This window comes from Phocoena sinus, chromosome 3 (assembly GCF_008692025.1).
Source record: "Phocoena sinus isolate mPhoSin1 chromosome 3, mPhoSin1.pri, whole genome shotgun sequence".
NCBI classification, from domain to species: domain Eukaryota; kingdom Metazoa; phylum Chordata; class Mammalia; order Artiodactyla; family Phocoenidae; genus Phocoena; species Phocoena sinus.
The window spans coordinates 114999174-115019947 of NC_045765.1; the positions used below are offsets into that span (position 1 = coordinate 114999174).

General features: G+C 43.5%; 1 non-coding gene across 1 annotated transcript; it reads right to left on the reverse strand.

Moving 5' to 3' along the window:
- Positions 1-13543: 13543 nt before the first annotated feature.
- Positions 13544-13616, reverse strand: TRNAR-UCG. Its single transcript has one exon. It is a non-coding gene; the product is annotated as a tRNA-Arg (tRNA).
- Between the last annotated feature and the right edge of the window lie 7158 nt (positions 13617-20774).

Genomic DNA, 20774 nt, shown 5'->3' on the forward strand with positions numbered 1-20774 from the left:
TTTGTCCTCCCCCATATGTGTGCTGTGGTTTTGGGATGGAGCCAGAGCAACGCTACCTGTATTGTGCCTCTCGGAGCCAGACGGGTCCTGCCTCAAACACAAGGGCCTCACATGCAGTGACAGGGCCATAACAGCCTGGCAAATCAACTGCTTGAACATTTGGCTTTATGAATATTGAGCAAAATTCTTCAAATAAATTATGAAAATGAATCTAAGGGAACAGACATCTGAATCCTATTGCAAGCCTAGGGCCACTGATTTGTAATGCTAACATGACAATAGTGGTATAAATGAGGGATGCGTTTCAAAATAACTGGTGACCTTGGAAAACTGGTTGCACTAAAAGGAGTCCTAATTAAATGATTGCTTATGAAGAGCCCCAGTGCCTGGGATGTCCAGCCACAGAGCTGGACACACGTGAAACGTGTACCCAGGCAGTGACTTTTCAGATACTGAACATAAAAATCAAACTATGCAGCCTTGAAAAATTTTAATTTCCAAAGTATCACAGAGCATTTCAGGAAGTCAGTTGGCAATAAATATCAAAATTCTTGAAATTTTGAATAATTTTGACTCAGCAGTTCCACCTCTAGCACTTTGTCCCAAGGTAATAATTGCAGATACATAACATACAAAGTCTTCACAATGGGAAAGTCAATTGCAGCGTGTATAATCACTTACCCTTCTAAACGTGCAACCACAGGGAACTGGTTAAAATAAATTATGGTATATCCATGTAACAGAGTAACTTGTAGCCATTAAAAATGATGCTGAAGCATGTTTGATAAAATGGAAACAGCATTGATAATATTCTATTGAAGGAAAAAACAGGTTACAATGGAATACATATGGCCGATTCCATCTTTAAGATCATATATACATTTTTAAAAACTGTTGAGATACAATAAAATGTCGGTGGCTGTTAATTTCATAGAGTAGGATTATAGGTGATTTTATTATTTTCTTTTTTAGGCTTACTTATATGCTTTGGCTTTCAACAATGAATACATTTTCCTGCTGTCCTAAAACAAAGAAAATGTACTGTTTTTACATTTCTGTCCATTAATCACATGTATTTCTTAACCAAGTGATTTTAGGAGAGGGGAATTCTGGCCAGATGCTCCAGCCTCATGTGTCCTGATAAGCTCACATCCACTCTGGGAATTAATGGGACACAGATGTCCAGCTTCTCTTGAAAGCAGGGAGATGTGGTAGCAGCCCTCTACACCGTTTAAGTTTTGGTTCTGAGATCTATAGTTCAGGGACTCCCCTGTTTTCTGGGAGAAACAAATTGCTAGATGCAGACCCAAAAGACAGGGGCAGGGAGAAATGGAAATATTTCTACAAACATGGAAGAAAGTGTTATAGATGTAGTGTGATTATAAATAAGAAGATTGGTTTTATAGCTGACTCAGAGAAAACATCCTCTTTATTTTATAGTCAAACCTAATATAATATAGAAAGAGCCCACTGAAACCTAGGAGGACTTGATCTGGGGGCAGGAGGACCACCTGAGGACAAGCTCCCTTCCCCTCTTTCTGGGCATCCCCAGGAGTCAGGAAAGTTACAAAGGATGCCTGTCCTCTTCTTGCATATCTCTCCCACGCCATCATTGGCAATCAATCAATCAGTCCATCAGTTGGAGTTTGCACTAGCGCTGGGACCCTTTGGCCATTCCTGGCCACACTGAATTTTCCTGAGTCTCGTTACAAAGAACCATATTTTAAACTTGCCAGGCTTGCTCTCCACTGTGACAAATACATAGAATCTAGAACACTTTTACAAATCAGATGTTTCAGCACACACAAAAGGCGGTGCACTCACTGTATTTATTGTTATTTGAGTAAAAGGTCATATAATAGGTTTATCCTAACTTCCCACAATCCCTGACTAAGGAATATACTACATATTCAGTATTTTTAGTGGTTGCTATCGTTTGTTACACGTGCTTGTATTAACCTTCGCAGCACTTGCATAAACCTATTACATTAATAGAGTTAAACATGAATTTGATTTCAGAAAAAGTAATCTATCCTTGGAAGGAGAGTATCATCACCTCCATGTAAACAATGTTCTCTGCAAACAATGCCCTTTATTTTGGCAACCTATCTTTCCTGCCATCTGCCTTGCAAAACACTTGCCAGAGTTGCGATAACAATTGAGTTACAGAGGGAATTAGGTGTAATGGAGGGGAAGGAAATTGACTGCTTAATTTTTACTAACAGAAAGGGAGAAATTTGTGATGCCCTGCTGTGAACCAAAGTGAAACAAAGAGAAAGATACAGAGAGATGACTCCAGGTGGCAGGAAAGTTCCCGAACAAACATTAACAATTGTATGAGGAGGCTGAGAAGAGGCCAGCAATGCTAGTGGAGCAGAGGAAGTGGTAGGAAAGCAAGGGGGCACAGCCCAGGGCTGAGTGATATGGCTCGACGTGCCAAAAAAGGACACAGATGCTGAGAGACCACAGCTTCTGCTGGAAAGAGTCATTTAATTCTCACTGCATTCTGCTTGTCTGCATGTCAAGATTGCACATCTTACAGCTTGAAGTTAGAGCCTGGGGTGTGTGCAGGTCCGTGTGCAGAATAAGTGACTTCCATTTCTTGCCCTGCCATCATCAAAAAGTTTACAAGTAACAAATGCTGGAGAGGGTGTGGAGAAAAGGGACCCCTCCTACACTATTGGTGGGAATGTAAATTGGTGCAGCCACTATGGAGAGCAGTCTAGAAGTTCCTTAAAAAACTGAAAATAGAGTTACCATATGATCCAGCAATCCCACTCCTGGGCATATATCCAGAAAAAGACGAAAACTCTAATTCCAAAAGGTACATGCACCCCAATGTTCAGAGCGGCACTATTTACAATAGCCAAGACGTGGAAGCAACCTAAACATTCATTGACAGATGAATGAATAAGAATATGTGGTACATATATACAATGGAAAACTATTCAGCCTTAAAAAAGAATGAAATATTGCCATTTGCAGCAACATGGATGACCTAGGGACTATGATACTAAGTAAGTCAGACAGAGAAAGAGAAATACTATATGATGTCACTCATATGTGGAATCTTAAAAAATAGTACAAATGAATTTAGTTACAAAACGTTTTCACAGACATGAAAAACAAACTTATGGTTACCAAAGAGGAAAGGGGAAGGGGAGGGATAAATCAGGAGTGTGGGATTGACAGATACATACCAGTATATGTAAAATAAATCAATAACAACGATTTACTACATAGCACAGGGAACTATATTCAATATCTTGTAATAACCTATAATGGAAAAGAATCTGAAGCTGTACACCTGAAACATACACAGTATTGTGAATCAACTATAGTTAAATCTTTTAAAAAAGAAAAACACACAACACACACACACACACACACACACACATGCACACACACTAAAAGAACCCCAATTCTTGCCCTGAAAGCCTATAACACTTTGGACAATTCATGGGGGTCATTCAGACCCCACCAGGTCTAGCCTGCATCCTCTGAGCAGTTAGGTCGCAGATGGTGGATTAGCACAAAGCTGCCTGAGCTGAGTTGTGTCCCCTTCTCGTCCTAGAGGGAGACCCACTCCACCTACCTGAGAAGTTAGTTTCCCTCCTTTCTTAGGGGCAGCTGCTGGGCCGCTAACTTGCCGTACCTTCCTGGAACTAAGTCTCCTCTGAGTGTCTGTTTCACTTGTTTGGTCTGCGGGCTGTGGGCTGGCTGTTGGGGGAGAGGAGTTCGGATGATAATATCGTGGCATCACGGTAGGTAATGCATTCATGCACTTTATGCTATACACACTGTCAGTTGCACACCGGATGCGGCAGCGTTCGGTTTCTCCTGTGAGAGAGGCTCAGGCTGGGGAGTGGTGAGGAGACCCTGGACACTGCATCCGCATTGCATCTGGCCCCCAGGACACTCACCCCCTGAACCCCCTCCTGGCCGGCGTCGTGATTCTGGGTAGCAAGTTCACGGGCTTTTTAACTGAGAACTCTAGTAAATGGATTCTCACAATTGTGAGCAGACAGGTTTGCTAAAGAAAAAGCCACAAGTCGTAGTTTTGCATCCCTCAGAGAAAACAGGAAAGAAGGCATACAGCCACATGCTATATTAACTAATGGGAGTAATTTTCATATGTTTAAATTATCATTTGGGGAGAATCTAACTGATAAAGTGAAACCCAGAATGCAGCAAGGTAGGTTATATTATCAGCCATAATATGGGTAGGAAGAAGTTAAATAAATTTGACACACCCACATGATAGACAAAAATGCTTCTTTTAAGTCTCGTTATAAAATGTGAAGATAATCACAATATAAAATTAAGTTATGAAGAGGATTTAAATTGCTCTTATACAATATGACACCGTATAATAGACTGCATGAGAGAGAGAAGTGAAAACCAAGATGGCTTTAAGAAAGTTTATCAGGGTGTGAACAGAGACTAGTTGGATGGTGGGATGGGTGTTTTTTTATTTTCCTCTTTATACATTTCTCAGGATCCAATTTTGTCAAAATGATCATATGTTAATAAGCATCAGACAACAAATTTCTAACGTCATGAAGTCAAAGGAATTTTACCACTTTTGTGAAAATGTGTGGAGACCAGGGAAGAAAGGAAAAGTTAACTTATGAAATTGCAATAATTTAAACTACATAGAGCTTCCCTGGTGGCGCAGTGGTTGAGAGTCTGCCTGCCGATGCAGGGGACGCGGGTTCGTGCTCCGGTCCAGGAAGATCCCACATGCCGCGGAGCAGCTGGACCCGTGAGCCATGGCCGCTGAGCCTGCGCGTCCGGAGCCTGTGCTCCGCAACAGGAGAGGCCACAACAGTGAGAGGCCCGCGTACCGAAAAATAAATAAATTAATTAATTAAATAAAATACGTATTTCTGCAGTGGCTGCACCAATTTACATTCCCACCAACAGTGCGCGAGGGTTTCCTTTTCTCCACAGCTACAGCCACTGTGGAAACAGTGTGGAGGTTTCCCCAAAAACTAAAAAAAAAAAACTAGTGGTTACTAGTTTTTTTACTGGGGACAGAAGGGGGAGGGGCAATTTAGGGGAGGGGAGAGCGGGAGGTGCAAGCTACTGGCTGCAAGATAGGCTACAAGGATGTATTGTCCAACACAGGGACTACAGACAATATTTTGTAATAACTTTAAATGGAGTGTAACCTTTAAAAATTGTATAAAAATTTTAAAAAATAATAAATTTTAAAAAATCTTACAAAATAAATACATATTTCTGTTTCCAACAGTTGTGTACATGATTCAGAGAGTTATCGGGCACCCCAGAGCCTCAGTTTACAGGGCCTGTTCCCACACTCTGCTATTATCAGATTCTCTGGCTCCTGTTGGTTTCATCCTGCTTTTCTGAACACAGTCGGGTATGTAACTGGGTATCTTCCAAAGACTAACGACTTTTGGAACATCTTTGTTTATGCAGTTCTTACTCAGAAGCTATGCCATAACTTCAAATATGTAGTTTAAAATGCTGGCCATTCCAGGTCACTTACAACCAAGCTTTCCCTGAAATGTTTAGTGCAGAGAACCACACTGAATTTGTGGTCACAGAGTTTCAACTCAAAATGTAATCTACAGATCCTAAGATCCCCATCTTCCAACTGTGTCGTGACATTTGAGCGATCTGGGCCATTAATTATAATATTCCTAATTGTCTCAAAGAGTTTGGGTTGGAACATGGTCTTCCCGGTTCCCAAGAACCGGCAGGATTCTTGGCCACCAGAAGGCTCCCAATGATATTTTTGATAGCATCTCCGGGTATGAACTGACCCCATATTCCTTCTTACCTAGGCTTGTTAACGCAGTTCTTGTCTGACATAAACTTGGCACTGACTTCACCTGCCAATCCCAAGCATCCAGGGAGCTGAACTGATGACAGGGGTGATCATTCAGGAATCCTAATTACTACTCAGCAACGAAGGGTGAGGCTTTACAGAATAGTTTTTCAAAATTAAGTCATGTAACTACTCATAATAGCCCCCAAATGGAAACCCCAATGTGCCTCAGCTGAAGAATGGAGAAATAAACTGCTGTATTCACACAATGGAATACTTGATAGCAATGAGGATGAATGATCTACAACTTCATGCAAGGCTGTGGGCGAATCCCACAAACATGAAGCTGAGCAGGAGAAATCAAACATAAAGAAGAACATGTGTGTTAGTCTGCTATGTACTTGGAAAGAAGAACACGTGTGTTAGTCTGCTATGTACTTGGAAAGAAGAACACGTGTGTTAGTCTGCTATGTACTTGGAAAGAAGAACACGTGTGTTAGTCTGCTATGTACTTGGAAAGAAGAACACGTGTGTTAGTCTGCTATGTACTTGGAAAGAAGAACACGTGTGTTAGTCTGCTATGTACTTGGAGCATTCTTACGAAGTGCAAAAACAACCGAAACTGATCTATGGTGATAGAAGTCAGGATACTTGTTATCTTTGTGGATGGGGAGCAGACAGGGGTTTCTGGGATGTTACTGATGTTGTTTTGCAGGTTGGGTGCTGATTAGGACAAGAGTGTTCAGTTTGTTAACAAACAAAAGTCATCAAGCTGCATACTTAGGATGTGGGCACTTTTGCATATATATATAATACTTTAATAAAAAGCTACTGGGGGGGAATTCCCTGGTGGTCAAGTGGTTAGGACTCCGAGCTCTCGCTGCTGAGGGCCCTGGTTGGGAAACTAAGATGCCACAAGCTGTGTGGTGTGCCCTGCCCTACCCCCACCCCCCACCAAAAACAACATAAAAGACTAGTCATAATGACAAAGCAGGAGGGAAAAAAACCCTAATTAAAAAAAAAAATGAATTGCATTAAAAAAGAAAAAGAGCTACTTGGAAAAAAATACAAAGACCTATGGAAAAATCTAAAATTGAGAAAGCAAAGTCTGGACCAGAGGAGTTACAACAAATGCTGGTTAATTCTTTCATAGAGGTTGGTGCACGTGGCCCCACCTCTGCAGGGTTTTTCTACAGTTCGTTGCAGGGGGGTGGGTGGGCATAGTGGATAATGGGGGAGCCCTTTCCACAGAAGGGCAGCGGCTTCATTTGCAGGCTCCTTTTCTTCTCCAGCACTGAGGCAGTGTTTACCACCCCTCAAGTGACCTCAAACAGAAGCTGGAGGATACTTCCAGAGGTGAGCGCCCATGTGAATCAACAAACACCACCCGCCCTGCGTAAAGACAGCGACCGTCCATAAAACAAGACTCTGTGTGGTCTCTCCAGGGCTGCAGGGGTCGACTGCTGGGTAAGAATCAGCCCCTGCCATCGGTACATTCCCTCCTGGTTTTGAGCCAGTTTTGCCACTTACAAGCTTTGTGGTCTTTGAGAAAGGCATTTCTCCAGTTGTCTAGTTTTCTCTTCTCTAAGACGGCGATAATAATAGGCCTGCTGGACACACAAGGTACTCGACAAACAAGATGCTCAGACAGTAGTATTCCTACTGCTATTACCATCCTTATTCCCTTTTCCCATCAGAAACAGATTTTTCCAGTCCGAATAGCCAAGTACTTGGCCTCACGGGGGAGCTGGCTGTTGGAAGGCCAGGGAAATTGGAGTCCACCCCACTTTGCAGGGGGCCATGAGGGATAAAGAAATCTCTGCAGAATTACCCAGAGACTTCTCCCTCAGAAACTCAGAGCCCAGGGAAAGCAGCATTTGAGACAATGACCCCAGACTAGCAAATCGCTTTCTGGAGCTTCTGCCTTACAGAGATATTCGTGAGCAACGACAACACATTTCCACGTGCGGCTCCCAGAAACAAACCTGCGCACTGTCGGGGTACAAAAATCTGTGCCGGGAAGGGTAGAAGTGAGCCACTGACACACTCGGAGAACAGTTGGGTGATTATACTACAGTTAGGTGCTCCCTGAGCCAGCTGTGTGTTTGCCTGAGAGGATAATGGAGAGACGCCTTTGCTGAAAAGAGCCCTTGGAGCTGAATGCTGGGCCAGGCAGCCATGTCATGAGCTCACTGTCTTTGGCAACCATCAGACACGCAGCTCAAGGGCTGCAGCTGCCAGAAAGCTTTGCAGGAAGTAGCACCACCCACGGCATCTGGATGAAGCCAAGAGGGTCAGAGTGGGCCCAGGATGGGACGCTCAGCCTCGACGCAGCCAAGATACCCTCTGACTGCTTGCCTTGCACTTCCTTTGGGTCTAAAGATGCCCAGAGCAGCACTTGGCTGTCACTTGCCGATGGGTCAAATCTGGCATAATGTTACTTAATTAAAAAGAAAATTCTAAAATTAAATTTTCTTCTAATTTAATAAGATTTTAGGGTCACCACAAGCGGCCATCTCCTCTCTCCAAAAACTTGAACCGTGGAGTGCTTGTGTTGGAAGGGAACATGGAGATTGTTCCGATCTGATCCTGCATGGTACAGATGTGGGAATGAGGGCTGGAAATGTACCAAGTCTTTGTACCCATTCACAGAACAGTGAGGGCAGAGGAGGGACTAAAAGCCAAAGCCGATGACTGGTCCAGTTTTTGCTCTCTGATCCCCACTGCTTCTTTCTCACTTAACAAATAAATTGCCTACAATGGAAACACCAGCTCTGAAGATGGTGGTGTGGGAAGACGTGGAGTTCGCATCTCCCCACGACTATGGTGCCTGCCAGACGCTGGTGTGGGACCTTGACTCCCAAGGAGATGGGAGGAACCCCCAAGCGAACTGGTAGGACATGGGGGCACTGAGAGGGGAGGAGAAGTGGAGGCTGGACAGGACTGGCACCCCTGAGGGGTGGCTGAGAAGGGGGAGGGGTTCCCACGCCTGGAGGGACCCTCAGGGGCTCAGATCAGGGTGGAACGTGCCCAGCATTTCCCCTGCCCAATTGGTTGGGGAAGTCTGCCAGGCTCTGGGGCCGGGTCCTACGCCCTCAGAGGCCCCCTCTGGGCCGCATTGGTCCCGGGGGCATAGGAAGGAGGCCAAGGGGAGAATGGGAGAGGCAGGTAGGAGGGGCCCTCCAGGACCAGAGGAGCAGGAAGGAGTGAAGGGGGTAGGCCCCACCCACTCGAGCCCAGAGGTGGGAGGCACCTGCTGGGCTCCCAGGTGGGGTCCCCTGCCTTCTGAGACCAGAGGTGGGAGGCATGCCTGGGCCCCTTCTGTTCTGTTGAGGCTAAGCCCCACCCCCCACACACCCCAGGGCCTTTTCCAGCCCTGTGGGTCCTAAGCATAGGCCCTGCCCACTGCCCAAACCTCACCCCTGCTTAGGCCCTGCCCTCTACAGCCAAGGCCTTTTCCACCTTTTCCTTCTTTTTTTTTTTTTCTCCTCCTCTTTTTTACTATTGTGGTTCTGTTTTACCTTCCAGTTGTTGTTTCATCTATATTTTTATATTCTTTCTAACATATCTGTTATTTTCCTAGTCTAATTTTATTTCTTACTTTGTTATTGTTCTCCTTGGCTTGTGGGATCTTGGTTCACGAGCTGGGGGTTGGGCCGAAGCTCCTGCGGTGGGAGCTCCGAGTCCAAACCACTGGAATAGCAGAGAACCTCAGACTGCAGGGAATATTCATCAGAGTGAGGCCTCCCAGAGGTGCTCATCTCAGCACCAATATCAGGCTCTACTCAGCCTACAAACTCCAGTGTTGTAAGCCTCAGGCCAAAAAACCAGTAAGATAGGAACACAATCCCACTCATCAAAAAAAAAAATGAGATGGCAAAAAAATATGTCACAGATGAAGGAGCAAGGTAAAAACCTACAAGACCAAATAAGTGAAGAGGAAATAGACAATCTACCTGAAAAAGAATTCAAAGTAATGGTAGTAAAGATGATCCAGAATCTTGGAAATAGAATGGAGGCATGGATTGAGAAACTACAAGAAATGTTTAACAAAGATCTAGAAAAACTAAAGAACAAACAAAGAGAAATGAACAACACAATAATTGAAATGAAAAACACACTAGAAGGAACCAGGAACAGAATAACTGAAGCAGAAGAACGAATAAGTGAACTGGAAGACAAAATGGTGGAAATAACTGCTGAGGAGCAAAATAAAGAAAAAAAGAATGAAAGGAATTGAAGGCAATCTCCGAGAACTCTGGGACAACACTACATGCACCAACGTTCAAATTATAGGGGTCCCAGAAGAAGGAGAGAAAAAGAAAAGGTCTGAGAAAGTATTTGAAGAGATTATAGTGGAAAACTTCCCTAACATGAGAAAGGAAATAGTCATCCAAGTCCAGGAAGCACAGAGAGTCTCATACAGGATAAATCCTAGGAGAAACACACCAAGACACATATTAATCAAACTAACAAAAATAAAATTCAAAGAAAAAATATTAAAAGCAGCGAGGGAAAAACAAAAAATAACATACAAAGGAATCCCCATAAGGTTATCAGCTGATTTTTCAGCAGAAACTCTGCAGGCCAGAAGGGAGTGGCAGGGCATACTTAAAGTGATGAAAGAGAAAAACCTACAATCACCAAGATTACTCTACCCAGCAAGGATCTCACTCAGAGTCAACAGAGAAGTCAAAAGCTTTTCAGACAAGCAAATTCTAAGAGAATTCAGCACCACCAAACCAGCTTTACAACAAATGCTAAAGAAATTTTTCGAGGCAGGAAACACAAGAGAAGACAAAGACCCATAAAAACAAACCCAAAACAATTAAGAAAATGGTAATAGGAACATACATATTGATAATAACCTTGAATGTAAATGGATTAAATGCTCCAACCAAAAGACACAGACTGGCTGAATGGATACAAAAACAAGACCCATATATATGCTGTCTACAAGAGATCCACTTCAGACCTAGGGACACATACAGATTGAAAGTGAAGGGTTGGAAAAAGATATTCCATGTAAATGGAATTCAAAAGAAAGTTGGAGTAGCAACACTCATATCAGATAAAATAGACTTCAAAATAGAAACTGTTTTTGCGGTACGCGGGCCTCTCACTGTTGTGGCCTCTCCCGTTGCGGAGCACAGGCTCCAGACACGCAGGCTCAGCGGCCATGGCTCACGGGCCCAGCCGCTCTGCGGCATGTGGGATCTTCCCGGACCGAGGCACGAACCCGTGTCCCCTGCATCGGCAGGCGGACTTTCAACCACTGTGCCACCAGGGAAGCCCACAAAAACAGAAATATAGATCAATGGTACAGGATAGAAAGCCCAGAGATAAATCCATGCACATAGGGTTACCTAATTTATGACAAAGGAGGCAAGAACATACAATGGAGAAAAGACAGTCTCTTCAATAAGTGGTGCTGGTGATACTGGACAGCTACACATAAAAGAATGAAATTAGAACACTTCCTAACACCATACACAAAAATAAATTCAAAATGGATTAAAGACCTAAATGTAAGACCAGACACTATAAAACTCTTAGAGGAAAACATAGGAAAAACACTCTTTGACATAAACCACAGCAAGATCTTTTTTGATCCACCTCCTAGAGTAATGGAAATAAAAACAAAAATAAGCAAATGGGACCTAATGAAACTTGAAAGCTTTTGCACAGCAAAGGAAACCATAAACAAGAGGAAAAGACAACCCTCAGAATGGGAGAAAATATTTACAAATGAAACAACGGACAGAGGATTAATCTCCAAAGTATACAAACAGCTTGTGGAGCTCAATATCAAAAAAACAAACAATCCAATAAAAAAATGGGCAGAAGACCTAAACAGACATTTCACCAAAGAAGACATACAGATGGGCAAGAGGCACATGAAAAGTTGCTCAACATCACTAATTATTAGAGAAATGCAAGTCAAAACTACAATGAGGTATCACCTCACACTGTTCAGAATGGCCATCATCAAAACATCTACAAAGAATAAATGCTGGAAAGGGTGTGGTGAAAAGGGAACCCTCGTGCATCGTTGGTGGGAATGTAAATTGATACAACCACTATGGAGAACAGTATGGAGGTTCCCTAAAAAACTAAAAATAGAGCTACCATACGACCCAGCAATCCCACTACTGGGAATATACCCTGAGAAAACCATAATTCAAAAAGACACATGCACCCCAATGTTCATTGCAGCACTATTTACAATAGCCAGGACATGGAAGCAACCTAAATGTCCAGTGACAGATGAATGGAAAAAGAAGATGTGGCACATATACACAATGGAATATTAGTCATAAAAAGAAAAAAAATTGAGTTATTTGTAGTGAGGTGGATGGACCTAGAGTCTGTCATACAGAGTGAAGTAAGTCAGAAAGAGAAAAACAAATACCATATGCTAACACATATATATGGAATCTAAAAAAAACACACAAAAAAACGGTACTGATGAACCTAGTGGCAGGGCAGAAATAAAGACGTAGACATAGAGAATGGACTTGAGGACATGGAGGGGGAAAGGTAAGCTAAGACAAAGTGAGAGAGTGGCATGGACATATATACACTACCGAATGTAAAATAGATAGCTAGTGGGAAGCAGCAGCATAGCACAGGGAGATCAGCTCGGTGCTTCGCGATGACCTAGAGAGGTGGGACAGGGAGGGTGGGAGGGAGGCTCAGGAGGGAGGCGATATGGGGATATACGTATGCATATGGTTGATTCACTTTGTTGTACAACAGAAACTAACACAGTATTGTGAAGCAATTCTACTCCAATAAAGATCTATTTAAAAAAAATATTCAAAAGCACTTAGAACAATGCCAGGCACAGAGAGAAATGCCTGATAGATGTTAGCAATTTATAGGAGCTCATTGACCAGGATGGACAGAAATCAATTATCTGCAGTGATTATTTTCTTCCACTCTACTCTATAATTTTTCGTTTTGTTTTGTTTTAATCTGTCTTAAAGCGTACTAAAGTTTTTCATTTTTATACAGTTAAAAAAAAAAGAAAACACCAGTTCTAGGGAGAAAAAAATCTTCAGTGTAAATGAAGCCTCTAAGTGTGGTGGGTGCAGGAGAAACACAGCTGACTCCCTTTCGGCCTGGTTGGGGCACATTATTTCACCTCCTGGTGCCTCTGCTGGAAAGCCAATATGCCCTTGAACCATAGAGGAATAACTCGAGGATTAATAAGCTAATGTGAAGGCCAATGAGAACTGCAGCGTGGTGTGTGGCTTGGTAAGTGAGCTAAATCAACATCAGCCGGCACTGCAAGCTCGGAACACAAACCCTGATGAGATAATTTCCTTCTTCACCAGGAAGGTCCTCCGACCTGATGAAAAGCTATATATCCCTCTTGGAGACAGCATAGTCTACAAAAACGCTCTAGTACTTAGAACATTTGTAGTGACTCTGTACACAATTACGAAGAACTTTCTTTCTCCACTCCCACCCCACCCCCTTACTCGGAATAGCATGTCATATTTATTAAGCACTATTATGTGTCAGGCACAGCCCTCAGGGATTTACGTGCATTATCTCATCTAATCTGCCCAACAGCCCTGTTAGGGAGGTAGTAATTTTATTGCCGTTGTACATATCACACAATGGAGGGTCAGAAAAGGATAAGCAACTTCTCAGGGTCATAGAGCTGCTAAGTGGTGGTACCTGAACATGAACTCAGGTTAAACCATGACTTTCTTTTCTTTTAAATCAAAATGAACCTAACCACGAAGGGACTCGAACCCTCAATCTTCTGATCCGAAGTCAGACGCCTTATCCATTAGGCCATGTGGTCACAGCACATTAACAGGTGCAGCCTCCTTGAAGGCGATGGTGCTGTTGACTCCAGCCAGAGAGGACAGGGTGCATCCCAGATCCAACCAGGATTTTCCACTGCCTGCTGTCCTGTTCTGCCAGGACCTGCAGTGTGATAGAACAGAAGCACCACTGCATTCAACTCCTCGGCAGGGGGATGGCCACCAGGCAAAGCTTGAGGCACCAGTTCCAACAGCAGGGGATTGCAAATGGCCTTCAGGCTTTTATATTTTAAAAAAGCTTAATGGGATATCAAGAGCGGAGATCAACTAAATAAAATCGTGACAGAACCCGACGAAGTGGGAAGCTCGGGAGTTCTGTAATTCATATCCTGTTTAAAATCAATGTACCTTAAGCATATTTCATGGTATTAAAGTTATAGGACATAAAATTCAATCACTCTTGTGGACAACTGAATAAAATGAATACAAACGCAGCATAGTCCTTGAACAAACATTCCCTACATGGTGTGGTTCCTGTGGAAACAATAAAAATAATCCAATTTAGTTATGCAGGGTTCACCTTCCCCTGCCTGTAATTAGTGCTGCTACAATGGAGAAAACAGAGAAAGAAAACCAGATACACTTCCAACGTAGAACTACATCTAGTCCCCAGCGAGGACCAGGTCTCTCTATCTGCAATTTCCAAATCTCATCTCTTATTATAGATATTTACCCTCCCTACTGAGGTCTCTCACAACTAACCATGTGATTCTTTTACCATTTTCATTCCATAGTCTAGTGCATGAAATAGGTGCTCAAAATATATTTGTTGATGGATCTGACCTGTTTTTGTTTATTTGTTTGTTAATTCATAAGAGGACTCTGTTCAGGAATAACGGCTGAGGCCCAAAGCTGAAAACAAGAGACTCTAAGAACCCCTACATTCTAGTGAGAGATCTCAGATAGGTGGCCACTCCCTGCAGGTTTTACCCATAGCAAGCAGATCGAGCCCTGCTAACACCAGACAAGAATCCCTCCACAGCCCATATAAAGAGATCAGGAAGAGAGTTGTTGGAAACCTAAATTTGGCGGGGGTGGGGGTGTGAAACCATGCCACTCAGATTGGGACTGGAACCCGGACAAAACCCAGGTTCTTGATGCCTTGTTGCAGAAAGAATTCAGTGAGAGACAAAGTGATAGGTAAGAAGTGGATTTGTTTAGAGAGAAACAAACTCCATAGACAGAGTGTGGGTCATCTCAGAAGGTGAGAGGCAACAGGGTTGTCAGTTTTTACAGGAGTGGGTAATTTCATAGGCTAATGAGTGGGAGGAGTATTCCAGCTATTTTGGGGAAGGGGTGGAGATTTCCAGGAATTGGGCCACCGCCCACTTTTTAGCCTTTTATGGTCGGCCTCAGAACTGTCATGGCACCTGTGGGTGTGTCATTTGGCTGATATATTACAATCAGTGTATAATGAGGCTCAAGGTCTACCGGAAGTAGAATCTTCCGCCATCTCAACCTAGTTGGTTCTAACCAGTTTTTGCCATGTCCTATGTTTATGTCATTCTTTTAAAGGTTGTGCCCTGCCCCCCTCCCTCCTGTTTCAGGTGGGTATTTGACAGGGACATTATTTCCCTTTCTTATCCAAGTGGGGAATGGGGAAGCCCCAAAGGAATTATTTGTAAAGATTTTGGAGTACCTACAAGAAGGGGTGACTGGCATTTCATGTCCCAGATTGGACATGGGCTTAGTCAATGGGTTGAATGCCCTGCCCCTGTGCCATCATGAGAGTGATGGCAAAGTAGAAGGAAGGGGCATTGGTGGAGCTCTCTGCATTCCCACATGTGAAGTTTCCGGGGGTATTATGGACACACAGGAAGGGATTGATCTCTGGTGGCCTTGGCCTGCAGCAGTTTGAAGCAGGATTTCAGTTCCCGGCCAGAGACTGAGGTCCAGCAGCGGCAGTGAGAGGGCTGAAATTTAGCCACAAGACCACCAGGGACCAATGACCAGTGACAAGGCCCTGCGTTGTCGGCTGTGTAGAAATGAATTTCCACATAGAGATGGAAAGTAGTGAAGCAAGTAAAGTGTTTATTAGGAGGAAAAAGAGTACAGTACGTGTGGACAGACACATAGGCGGGCTCAGAGAGAGAGAGTCACGCCCTCGTGGTACTTTGAATCACTTTTATGGGGCATTTCTTCTGGGATTCCTTTGACCAATCATCTTGTTTTGCCTGGTTCTGAGTCTGTATTTGGTTTATCTCAGGGTCCTCCCATGTCACATGTGCATCTCTTAGCCAAGATGGATTCTAGTGAAGAGGCCTATGGGTAGTTAGCATCACTTACTGTGGGGTGGCGACCCCTCCCTTTTTGACGTCCAAGGAGCCTTTCTGTGCATGTGTAGTCGGGAAGGTCTCCTTGACTTGGAAAATGAGGAATATGTGGTCTTTTTATCTCTTATCTGGGCAGGGCCCAGCCTCCTCCATCATCCTGCTTTTATGGAGTTTCTGCTATTATGGAGTTTCTGTCCACAGAGGAGAAACTGTTCAGCTTGGGGCCCATCTATCTCCTGCCTCAGGACCTGGACCTGACCTGCATTGCCAGCTTCTCCCCTAAGAGGGCTGTGTGCTGCCCAAGGTATTCTAGCAGCAACAGGTTGTGTTGCTGTGTTGAGAGCAGGAGCTAGAGCTAGAGCTAGATGCAGTCAAGCTGGAGCGAGAGCTTTCACGTGATAGGAGGCCCCACAAGCTTCTGCTGAACTCCATGTGCAGCTCCACCACCAAGCGCGCCTCTGGGCACCGGCCATGGAGAGGATTGGTGATGACTCAGTTGTTCTGTTTCCACTTCAGCTGGCGTGTATTGCAATCCAGTTATGATGCTAACCACCAGACACAGCGTCAGACACCTCAGGTTTAAGGGCTTGGTCTCCAACAAGACTGTCCTGACTTCAGATACCAGCTGCCTATGGAGTCCCCAAGCCACCTATAATTTTGGGGGTTTCCACAACCCCCTCAGTTCAGTACTTCACTAGAACGACTCACGGAACTCAAGGAAGGACTATACTTATGACTATAGTTTTACTATAAAGGATACACATAGTGCGAGGTCTGGGAGGAAACGCAGAACTTGTATGCCCTCTCCTCACAGAATCAGGACACATCACCCTACCAGCACATCAATGTGTTCACCAACCAGGAAGCTCCACTGAGCATTGGCGTCCAGAATTTCTACTGGGGCTTCATTGCATAGACATGACTGATTACATCACTGGCCCTGTGATTTAACTCAATGTCCAGCTCCTCTCACCTCCCCAGAGGTCAGGGCAGCTGAGAGTTCCACCTCCCTAAGCACATTCTTGGTCGTTCTGGGGACCAGCCTCCACCCTGAAGCAATCTAGGAACCCACCAGAGTTGCCTCGTTAGCATAACAAAGACATTCCTATCACTCAGGAAATTCCAAGGGGTTTTGTAGCTCTGTGCCAGGAACTAGGGACATTGGATATATTCCCCATTAAACAGTGACAGCCAGAGAAGCAGCCACAACGAAAAGGAGACATTTAATAAAACTCTATCCTCTTCCCTGCCCCCAAACCAGAACCAGAATCTATTCAAGGAAGGAGAGGGTAGTCTGTAAATAGAAGACCACACTCCTCTCTACTCCAAGCCTCTTAAGCCGCAAGGCGCCTAAGGTTGGACTGGCAAAGGGAAAGAGCTCCGAATCAGATAGACACTGAAATTTCACACTGAACCAAACTACATTTTAATAACTGAGCAGGACCTAAAAGTTATGAGATTTTTTCTCAAGGTACCATTAAGCGATGGGAAAGTAGGGTTTGACAGCATGTTTGAAAGCACGAGCTAGAAAAATAAAATTGCTTCATGTTTAAAGCACACTGAGCTTAACACTCATTTATAGCCACTAGGAGAGCTAATATAAACAAAGATGGAGGGCTTCCCTGGTGGCGCAGTGGTTGGGAGCCCGCCTGCCCGTTGCGGGGGGCGTGGATTCGTGCCCCGGTCCGGGAAGATCCCACATGCCGCGGAGCTGCTGGGCCCGTGAGCCGTGGCCGCCGGGCTTGCGCGTCCGGGGCCTGTGCTCCGTGGCGGGGGCGGCCACGGCAGTGGGAGGCCCGCATGCCGCAGGAAAATAAAAAAAGATGGAAAATATCAAGTGTTGGCAAGGATGTGGAGCCACCAGAACTCTCATATACTTCTGAGGAGTGTAAACTCTTGCAACCACTTTGGAAAAATATTTGGCAACATCTATTAAAGTTAAGTAAAAGCATGCATATGACCCACTCAATTCTACCCATAAGGATGGACCCAACAGAAATTCATTTGTTTGTTTATTAGAAGACATACTATCATGTTCATAGCAACACTATTCATAATAACCCCAAACTGCAGATTATCCAAATGGCCATCAATAGTAGAATGGATAGAAATAAGTTGTGGAATGTTTACAAATGGAATACTATACAGCAATGAGAATAAATAACCCCAAACTACATGCAACAATGTGGATGAATCTCACAAACACAATATTGGTATAGAGATCAGTCTTGGAAGATAGAAATAATGTCTCCCTTTGGAGCAAGAGGAAGATTTGTTTGTAGCCCACTCCAGTGATCCAGATTTCCTAAGCTCAAGATCCTTTTCCTACAAGACAACCCACTGCGTGTGCAGGTGTAGCCTGGCCCTTCGCCTGTCACCCCCATGGGACTTGGGGCTCAGGGAACTGACACAAGAAAATGACAATATTCTAGCTCTAGCTATTGCTGTAAGTAATAAAATGTCCTATGTCTCTGATCCAGGATTCTCGGTGTCCTCTGCCAGCATCCATGAAACCAGCTGGCTAGCTTGATAGCTTGTAAATAGGGTACAATCCTCCCAGTTCCTGACCTCCTCATGCTTCCATGTGCACACATTTGAAAGATAATACTCCTGAGGGTACATCTATGAGTTTAATCTATAGACAATACTGGGGGGAGTACCTATGGAGTTGCAAAAACTCCACTTATCAGCCTTCTCTCCTCTGACCTAGGTATACCCATGCATTTTCAATTTTCTTTGTGCATCAATTCCTTAAATATTTTGTAGTGTCATTTGCTTTCATCAGATCACCCCCAGGTGAGGTTTCACAGGCAAGCTACCATTCACTCCACTGTCCCTTTCAAACTGCTGAAATTTACTGGTTTCAGTCTCCTCTAATTTATCGAACTTAAGCTGTATTTAACCTTTCCCTTCCCTGTACAAGTTCCCCTTTTTCCGCTCTCTGCAGAAAGGCTCACTGGGTCCTTTCCCCATTTAGACTTCTTGTTTGGAATGACATTTACTGAGCTTTCGTAGGCTGCCACTTAATCCTCCCCTCCAGCTGACCCCACGTCACTGGTGTCTTCCTGATCAATTTTAACATTCAGTCATGTGTTGGTATTTCCTTATGAAGCTGTCACAAGATCAGAGCCATCATCACATTTCACATGACAGCTAGTGTGAAATTGTACCAATGCAAAGCAGTTGATGTTTTCCCCAAATCCCTGACCCTTATTTTGTTGATGACCCTTTTTTTCTACACTATTTCCTCACAGCAATGTTTCAGATGATTTTTAAGGTGTCTTGCTGGTTACTGAGGTTTTCTCCGTATAATTTTTTCTGTTCCGACTATAATTCTATTCTTGAATTTCCCAGTATGCAAGAAAGGCAACAATAGCAGGATGGTGTCTTAGTTTCCTCTCAATAAAAATGAGTCATTAATTTAATTATATTTCACATAAACCGGCCTAACGCTTCTGAAACAGTTTGGGGTTGAACATTTTCTTTGGCTGAGTCAGATAAACACAATTCTTTCCTTTGACAGCGTTTTCCAATAAAAGATAAAGACTCAATATAATTGCTGTGTTTTAGACATGAGTTACACCCCACATGTGTTCAAGAAATATATACTTAAACAAAATTATAAACCATATCAGACTTCTAGAGAAGGTAAGACCCTTCCTCTTACCTAATATCTCAGTAGCATCTCACTTATATCTGTTTCACGACCACTACACATTTGGAATTCTCCCTTCAGGAAGTGAGCTTAATTAGCTGGTGGGCTTGAGAGTCCTGGCTGTAGTGCATGGTGGGGCTCAGGCAAGCTGAGTCTGAGCTGAACTCTGGAGTCCTGCAGTCGGTGTGGTGGACTAATTTATACTCAAGGGTAAAAATTAAGTCTAGTTCTTGGTAGCTAGCCAGAGTATCGCACAGAGCTAAAGCTGGGGATGCAGACTGCTGAGGTGAAATACGCTTAATGTGTTCTTCCTCTTCACGCTGTGGTATGGAAATTGCTTCCGGGGCCTCTCACCTGCATATTTGTCTCTATTGCACTTATCACGTGACTTTTTTAGCAAAATGTACGTTCATGAAAACAAGGATAAGTGATTATTGAGTTTGCAGTCCAAATTAATAGATACTTATTTCTCCACTCAATCACGTGTCAAAATTCTATCGATATTCTATGTATCTCACTTCTCTATAAGGTTCATCTTTAACCAAAATTGATAGTAATTAGCTTTCACTATAACATCACAGTACATCAGTTCCCATGTCAACACACTGCATCTCAAAGTAACCAAGCATCCATCCTGAGAGAAGAGTAAAAGAATTTTCTTCTCTCATGTTTCTCTTAGTCTTTCTTGTGTCCAAGTTTCTGGTGTCCAACATCTCCTGCAATTTTCTTTTTTCTCCATTTGCACGTGAGTTCCAGGAGGGCCCTGCAAGGTGTCTTTGTTGGAAAGTCCTAAGGACACCAAAGAGCATCATTAAAGTCAGGCTCTGTCCACTATCAAACTCTTAGAGGAAAACATAGGCAGAACACTCTATGACATAAATCACAGCAAGATCCTTTTTGACCCACCTCCTAGAGAAATGGAAATAAAAACAAAAATAAACAAATGGGACCTAATGCGACTTCAAATCTTTTGCAAAGCAAAGGAAAACATAAACAAGACAAAAAGACAACCCTTAGAATGGGAGAAAATATTTGCAAATGAAGCAACTGACAAAGGATTAATCTCCAAAATTTACAAGCAGCTCATGCGGCTCAATAACAAAAAAACCCAATCCAAAAATGGGCAGAAGACCTAAACAGACATTTCTCCAAAGAAGATATACAGACTGCCAACAAACACATGAAAGAATGCTCAACATCATTAATTA